This window comes from Chenopodium album, chromosome 19 (assembly GCF_948465745.1).
Source record: "Chenopodium album chromosome 19, dcCheAlbu1.1, whole genome shotgun sequence".
Lineage (NCBI taxonomy): Eukaryota > Viridiplantae > Streptophyta > Magnoliopsida > Caryophyllales > Amaranthaceae > Chenopodium > Chenopodium album.
In genome coordinates, this window is record NC_137852.1 from 43,538,035 (window position 1) to 43,547,139 (window position 9,105).

Genomic DNA, 9,105 nt, shown 5'->3' on the forward strand with positions numbered 1-9,105 from the left:
CTTCCTTATGATAATTCAATCAATTGTTTCCAACAAATATAAGTGATAATAAAGATTTATTATGCAAAAAACATACATAGAGGTATATAGGTCATGTGTGGATAAAGCTGTATCATTAATATGGTCATAATTATTGACATGAGACTATCTAAAAAAACTTGCCAAATAAAAACTACAACAAAAAATTATATTATACGGAGTATTAATTATTGCAAATACGATTGATAGACATTATAACCTCTCAAAACCTAATGGCTATATTTGAGGTTATTGTATGTAGTACACTAAGTATAGTGTAGAGAGGCGAATATTATAACATACACATCGATCACTGCATCAGCTTAGATGAAGCTTAGTCAAGAAGGTTTTATTACAACATTAAAAGGGAACAATGCTCAATCTAATTACTTATTTAAGGGTAGTGTCGTAGTGAATAAATGAAAAAAAAAAAATGTGATTTAATTTAATGGCGTAGGAACATAGGTTAAAGTGATTGGTTTAATTTAATGTAATAAAATAGTGTAGGCTACTAAGATGCATGCATAAAGGTTGGGAGGTTAATTTGATTTAACTAAACTAAGCTTAAAATTATAGAAAGAAGAAGAATCACATCCACCCAAAAGGGTCGGCCTCTTCATGTGCACTCTAATTGTTAGGACGGTTGCTAATCATGTGAATGTTTTTTTTTATTAAAAGTTACTGACTTTTTTCTTTTTAATTATTTGGTTGTATTAGCGCAGAAAACCAACATGGAGTTCATCAACAAATTTGGCTTTATTATTATTTTTTTATTACGATTATTAATTATTCAATTAAAGTCTTAATGACACATGGTCAGGGACCTTAATCTAGTTACATTACCGGGATTAGGGGAGTGGGTTTGGTAATTCACAAAGTCTTATATGTGGCTGGCCACACCGTGTGGCAGGGGTTACTTTATTAGTGTAATAGGGGTTACTTGATCAGTGTTAAAGGGGTTACTTCGTCAGTGCTATAGGGTTACTCAGTTAGTGTTATAAGGGTTACTCAATTAGTATTACAGGGGTTATTTGGTCATTTTTATATGGGTTACTTAGTTATTTTATAAGTGGTCACACGGTGTGGCTAGCCACACACAAGACGGGCTGAATTAATTTTATTAAATAATTATTTTTTCTTACTTTTGTCATTTTATCCTTCATTCATTGTAAATTTTTACATCGCACAAAGCATTGCATTGGTCCATTAAGAAATAACAGTAATATACTGCTGTACATTGTTCTTTCCTTTTTTTTTTTAACTCTTATTTTTAATAATAAAGAAGTCTGAATACCATTTGATACTTTCCACCCGTACGTTCACGACTTTAATTAAGTAAGCTAGTTAAAATTAGACGTAATTTTATCTTGGGTGTTGGGTTTGGTGTCAACACTTCCACTGTAAGTTCGGGATTTTAATTAACTAAGCTAGTTAAAATAAGGGGTAATTTGATATACATATACATATAAAGTTGGACTGTCAATTGTAATTGAAAGATTTGTTCTTTAGGATCCCTTCATTATTTTTTAATGTGAATGATGCACATTATAATTACGTAGTATGTTGTAGACTAGACACTGCGTTCTTGAATTGTACATTATTGATTGATTATATTTGAAATGCTATAATTTTTGAATGACCTTTGAATGTTGGGAGTACGGTTTAATGGTTGAGAGTTGAGATAAGAAATTTGCATACTTTGGAAGTGTTTGAGTGACAATTAAATCAAGCTAAAATGCAAAACTATTTCAACAATTTTTTTTTTTTTTTTTTAAAATGTAAACTAGTTTATGTTAAATAGTAGTTCCTCTGCTTCATATATAAAACATTATGCATCATGTAGCCTTTTAGTTATGCAAGTATACCCATTTACACCATTCGTGGCATTAACTATAATTTAGCTCGTTTATTTAGTTTCACCGAGCACTTTTGCATTCAATAAGCTTCCAGCTTACTAATTTTAGCTATGTTACCAGCATTTTGTCTACTAATATTGTAAATAAAGCCTTGGAAGTTAGAACAAAATTGTTCAAACATAGACGCAACTTGATGAATCTACTTTGTTAATACAGAGAATTAAGTTTATTTAAATGTTAAGAAGTGGGAAATATTTTGTGTTACAAGATTGATGATCGAATAATGATAAAAGAAATTCCAAAACAATTATTTTGATACACAGTTGACTTATAATGTGATATTTGCTTTAGGCTAGCCTAACTTTCAGAAGGGCATATTAGTTGATGGGTGGTTGGAATGCTTATAGCATGGTTGGCAATTTGAAGGCGAAGGCAAATGTGTGAAGGTACCTCAGGTCAGGTCAATGGTTACCCGACTTTCTCTTTAATGTGTGTTCACCTTAATTGGAATCTTGGATTCCAATCTTAGTATTCAAATCTTGCATCAAAATGCATGTTTCTAATAAATTTCTTTCACAAATCTGCTCTAGCAGCTTCCAGCAGGAGCTGAAATAACTAAACAAGCATGTGTAAGGACTTACGAAATGAGAGATTGCCAAGGCGTTGTGTGGGTGTGGATGTCCCAAAGAACCCCGCCAAAAGCCAAGAAAATCCCTTGGTTTGAAAACTTTGCTAGGCCAGGGTTTCAAGATGTCTAGACAACACATGAGCTTCCATATGACCACTCTATTCTCCTCGGGAACCTAAAGGACCCAGCCCACATCCCGATCTCCCATGATCGAACTGATTGGACTGCAAAGCGTGAAGATGCTCAACCTTAGCTTTTCGAGGTTACTGAGAGAACAGAACGAGGATTTGCTGGCTGGTGGGGAAAAGAAAGAGAGAAGTCTTTGCTCAATTTTCTGAGATTTGAGGCACCTTGTGTGCTCTCAAATAGCCGAGAGTTAGTTGATGAAAAGGGAGAGAAACACTACTTCACTGGGCTCTTCCTTTGCAGGTCACCAGGATAGGGTAAATCTATGCTCATTGTGAGGTTTGGAACCACTAACGGTGTGTTTGAATTGAAGGAAATGGAGGGAAAAGAAGGGAAGGGAAATAGAGAGATGTGATATCTTTCATTTGGATAACAAATGAGAAAGGGAGAGAATTGGAGAGGAGAGAAATAGAGGGATTTAATTGTAGGAAAATGATCCCTCCAACAATGGAGAGATTCGGAAGGAAAACTCACCATTCTTCCCTCCCCTCATCTTCTCCTCCCTCCCCTTTTTCTCCTTCCTCTTTCTTTATCCAAACACAGTGTAAAAGATCACCGCTTGTCCACTTGCTAAATTTTATCCACATGGTATTTCCACCAAAATGCTAGCAAGGTATTTGAGCAAGACATGGGCTTCCTTTCATCTCAAAATGAGGTTCTGATCTCAGAGAAATTCCCCACAAAGAAATTCTAATTGAATCTGAAGTCATCTGACACTTGGGTTGCGGAATGCAGGAATTGGATGGAGGATGGATAAAGTTGGACATGGTATGCCTTACCATTTTTGGGCACAGTTCTATTTCACCCCTGAAGCTCCAAAAGTTGTTGAGTACACCCCAGTAGACCTAGTTGCTGGGCTCTCAGCTCAGTCTCCTGCTAAAGGTGGGCTTGGTACAATGTCTGCTCCGAATTGGACTAACAGGTATATCTTTGTTCACATCCCTTTCCTTCTTACCAACCCTTGAACCCTTGTCCTAGTGCAACCAAGCAAATTTAGTTTGTTATTGTTGGGTAACAGGTATATCTGTATTGTTGTTGGGCTAACTGGGCTACTACAGATTTCAGAACTCTATGCTGTACAGAAAGTACATACAAGAGAAATGATAGGTAGTGAAATATTCTGTTTTCAATTTTTCTGTTTGTTAGAAACTGAAAAACATATCCTTTGGCCGATTTAAGTGAAATGACTGATGCCTACTGCGTGGATGGATGGAGTGATTGACATAGCTAGATGGTTTTGCTTTTAGAAATTGTGCATTTACGTAATTGTGTATAGCTGGGTAATATCATAGTCTGTCATTTCCATTTCTAAGTTTTTCGTCAAAATTTCTGTCTTAAGTGATGGAAACAGTGAGATTGTATTTGTTATCAATGTAATCCCTTGCAACTTATAACAGCTATATGATGAACGTTTTTTTTAAAAAAAATTCAATTGCCTATTTCTTTTTTGGCTTCTAGGATTATATAGGTATGATAAATTACAAGGAAACATATACGAAGTTTATAACAAAAATCAGTATGGCTATAAATATGTAGTAGTAGTGCATGCAAGGTGAAAGATCAATGCGATTACTGATTTGTGCATCAGAATATTATTGGTTCCTGTATGTATTTATGGCAACATGCATATTGCAAATTTGAACCTCAGCATGCTAATGAGCTAATATCAAACATACAAGTACATAACTGAATCATGGTAGTAAGACTGCTACATAAGATGTTTTAGCTATGTTCTGCAAATGGTTTTGTAAGCAATAATGCTAATTACATGTATTTTCCACATTTTCAATAAGCTAACTAAAATTCACACATTACCAAGTGTAATTTTGAAGTACATAACAAAACTAACTACGTTGCACAAAGTTAGGGCTGATGATCTTTAAATCACCAAGCTCTTGGAGGCTGAATATCTTCATAACCATCTTCACTTCTTCATCAAAATAAAAACTCATTGCCAATTCTGGTGCTGTAGGTAAAGCAGTCCTCAGCATCTGCAAATGAGACCATATGAATTGTGCTTCGTGATTCTGTCCCGAAGCCATCTGCAAAGTGCACAACATAACCTGTTTATTATTTGATCATACCACTTCCATGTTCAATCAGTTGGTCTATTTTACACGAAATCTATACCTCAAATTGCCAAGAAACCGGAGGAACTCCAATAGAGACACTCAAACTATTCTCTGTCATGGTAACTGAAACTGATTACATAAGAAAAACAAGATATAAGTTGATACATATGATTAGACTTATAACTTTATGTATTACAAAAGAAAAAAAAAAAAAAAAAAAAAAAGGATAAAGAGTTTAACATCAACCTAATTGACTCCCTATTGTTTGAAGTCGACCAAGCATTTCCCTCAGCAAGTCAGATGAAATAATAGCCTCACCAAAAAATATGATTTCAGGTCTCTCGGTAAATATTGGCAGCACATCAACCTTGTTTTGTTGATATAATTGTACCTTGTACTCTTTTACAGGATCATTTCCTGAAATTAAATTTTAAAATAGAATAATAAAAATTAACACTAGATTACTAGGATCTATACAATCTGAATAATTTCTAATATGATTCTCTAACATGATCATATAATTCTTGCTTTATTAATCTATACCTGATTCATATAACCTCACACTCTCTAATAACCAAATTTTCTATTTATTATAACAGCATACAAGTACAGAATGCAATGTACAACAACACAGGATTAGACATAGAGAAAGAACATGCATAAAGTTGCACTAAATTAACAAAAAGCAGAATTAGAATACAAGTATAAAGATCTTACCAAAAATTAAGGTAAGATCAGTGGACCCTTCAATATGAAAGATTGTAACTGAGTTAACATTGCCCCATTCTGCAAGAAGCTTGGAAATTGCTCTAAAATTAACAATAAAGCGTTTGTCTTTGATCTTCCTACTACATTGGAAATCCATCAAAGCAGTAGAATCTAGGCAGATAACAGCAGTAACATTGCTATGCATGTTCGAAACTGTAAACTTGACCTCACTCGTACTCACTTGTATCAGTCCATTTCCTGATGCATTAAATTCTCTATCGGATAATGTGTTAATGGCTAGCCTGAATTTGGTTAACGGAGTGATTGTAAAGCTAAAATTTTGTGCCGGGAGTTTCTTCAACAGCTGGGAACAGAAAGAGCATTGACTTTCCACAGAAATCAATGGTGTAAAACTATAACAAACAATCTCTTCTGGTTTAATCATCATAATCCTGGGTCTCCGCATTTCGATTCTTCGCCCTTTTTGTCTTTCTTTTCCTTGGAGGTAATCCCGTACTAATTTAAGAAAATCCGGAACTGACTGCCAAAAATTGCTGGATTTCTGTATCCTTCCGTATACCTGTCTCAAAATAGATGGTAATACACCTATTGGGCTGGATTGAGAATTGAGGCAGAGATAACCAGCATCTTGAAGATTGACATTTCGAGCCGTATAATCCACTCTATTTTTAATCAGTTCAGTCACTCCAAATGCAACAAGATTGAAATCTTGTTTCCAAAGAGCAGCAGCAATGGCTTTAAGTCGAAAACAGAGGAAACAGAGAGATTATCAACAAGTAATATGTGAATAAAGATATTTCTGATTATCAAGATTAAGAACCTCAATGTTAAACTTCAACATCATCGTCATAAAATTCAATAACATCAATGAAAACTAAGCTATATTAAGCGAAATTCGCATCGAAAAATGTTGCATCAGTATCCAAATTACAGCAAAACAGGATTAAACAATACCAGATTAAATAGAGAAAAACATCACTAAAAATGAATAATTCTTTTAAGAAATTATTATACAATCTACAAGAAAATAGTAAATTCATGCAGAAAAGTTGTAAAATTTCGTTTCTTGAAAGAAATTTTTTAACTAGAATATCAAGATTAAGAACCTCAATGTTAAACTTAATCATCATCATATAATTCTCAGAACCAATTTTTATTTATTTATCAAAATAGCATTCAATAACATCCATGAAAACGAAGCTATATCAAGCGAAATTCGTATCGAAAAATATTGCATCAAGAATGACATACAAGTACAGAATGCAATTAACAGAGAAAAAATCTACTAAAATTGGATAATTCCCTTAAAAAATTATCATACAATCTACAAGAAAATAGTAAATTCATGCATAAAAGTTGTATTAAATTAACTAAAATAAAAAATCTTGAGTAAAAAGATTTTACCATAACTGAAGGCGAGTTTATTAGATCCCTCATTATGAAAAATGGCAATCGAGTCATCATTAGAACTTTCTGCAACAGTGATAATCTGGGAAATTTTTCTGAAATTAAACCTCATTAATTTGTCTTTACATTTACTGGTATACTTGAAGTCTTGCAATGCAGCAGAATTGAGGACGAGATAACCAGCATCATTAGTGTCGACGTTTCGAGCCGTAAACTCAACTTTATTTTCAGATACTTGAATCACTCCAAATCCAATAGGATTGAAATCACGTTCACAAAGTGCATCAATTGCTAGTCTAAACTTCATTAATGGGGTTATCTTGAAGTTAAAGAGTTTTTCTGGGTTTTGTTTTGAAGATTCTGACATGGTTGTAAGTTGAAAACAGAGGAAACAGAGAGAGTTTAACAAGAATAAGCAGAGTGAAGAAGATTATCAACCCAATAAAATGTAAGTAATCAAGAAATCGGTTAATATAGTGGTGAGTCAGCAAGAGTTTGTTACACTTTTTTGGTTAGTTAAATAACTAACTTCCTATAATTGTTAAAAGTGTGTTTGCGTATGCTGTAATTGGGCCTTGAGTATTGACTGATTTGGACTTGAAAAGTATAAATTGTAATGGGGTTGACCGGCCTGACAACCAGTGGTCATGTACGGTTCCGAAAAACAATATATGATCCTATGATATACATTCCTACAATTGCAAGATTTTTTAGAGCTAGGTCTCGAAACTTTCAAAATTTCCGAAGGACAATTTTAAACAATATCATTTTGAACTATTTTGAATCTATAAAAGAAACATGTTGCGGTTGCTCTTGCTCCCATATACCTCACGATACCCCAATAGTCCATCTGGAGAACACTCCGCTTCGAATTTCATTCGACCAATCAAAGCCTAATCCCTTAAACTATCAAATTGAAAATTTACAACTTATGCCTCCATCATCAACTGAAGGTCACCCGTAAGAATTTATATGACCGAATAGTGTTCACAAATAGTTCCAAACAATATTGTATGACTTTGAGATGCATCTTCATCAATCTTGAGATTTTCAACACCCGCTCTAAAAACTCGTGAAATTAGTCCATAATTGTGGATATTACCTTTAATTTAAGAACATCATGTCAGGGTTGCTCCAATAGACCCAATGACACTTTAAGAGTCCATCTTGGTGGTTTGAATAAACCGCTTCGCTGTAGAGCTATACCAAAATTGTAGTCTACGTACAACGTACACCTCCATCATCAACTCAAGGATGCCAAAGGAAAACAACATTATATGACCCAGAGAAACATGTTGGTGTTGTAATACTTGTAATGCAAATCGGAATGTTGCTAAGTGAGTGTTGTTACCCTTTAGTGACGTTGTGTGCATGGAGATAGCGAGAAAGCTATACATGGCATGGCAAGTAGACTACGCAAGGTCGAGCTAGAGTTAGAGCTATAGCTCACATGGCATATGAGCTACTGCAAGTCCGAGCTATAGCTCGGATGGTAGCTCGTATGGTCGCTCTGCGTGCTTATGGAAGGTGCGAGCTATAGCTCGCTGCGCTTGTTGCTTGCAGTAGGTACGAGTTATAGCTCGCGTGCTATATATGTAATGTTAATTGTGTGTTTTTAATTTATCTCTAAGATTATATAAATGCACATAAGTTTGGTTTATGCTAATTAGTTACATTTGAACGATTGTAGTGTTTTTAGCAATCGAGCATCTTATTTTATAAATAGGATGTTCTTGCGCTGTTTTAGGAAAGAGCGCTAAGGGCTTTAAACAATAGATAAGTTGAATTCTAATTTGGTTTGTTGATTAAATATGTATTTTTAAGAGTGCTATTGTGTATAGGAAAATATGGAACACATGATAAAACTGTAACACCCCAATAATTCTCCCTTTTAAAATAGTGGAGAACCATTGACATGTTACCGCCACGTGTTAAAACGTTAAGGCTTTATCAAAATATCGCAGCGGAAAAACAAACTTAAGTATTTAAAGTATCACGGTTCGAAAAAGGGAGAATTATTGGGGTGTTACAAAAACGTTTTCTTTCTCATGATTTATATAACTATTTAATGGCTTTTAAGTGTACTAATTAATAATATCTCTCTCTCTCTCTCCCTCTCTCTTTCTCTCTCTCTCTCTATCTCTCTCTCTCTCTCTATCCCCCCTTTGACTTTATCTCCCCTTTTTTCAATAGCTTTGAAATCATACGT

At 34.3% G+C, this 9,105-nt stretch overlaps 1 pseudogene; it reads left to right on the top strand.

Moving 5' to 3' along the window:
• The first annotated feature begins 2,503 nt into the window (after positions 1-2,503).
• Positions 2,504-4,082, top strand: LOC145594449 (protein TIC 55, chloroplastic-like; annotated as a pseudogene).
• The last annotated feature ends 5,023 nt before the right edge of the window (positions 4,083-9,105 follow it).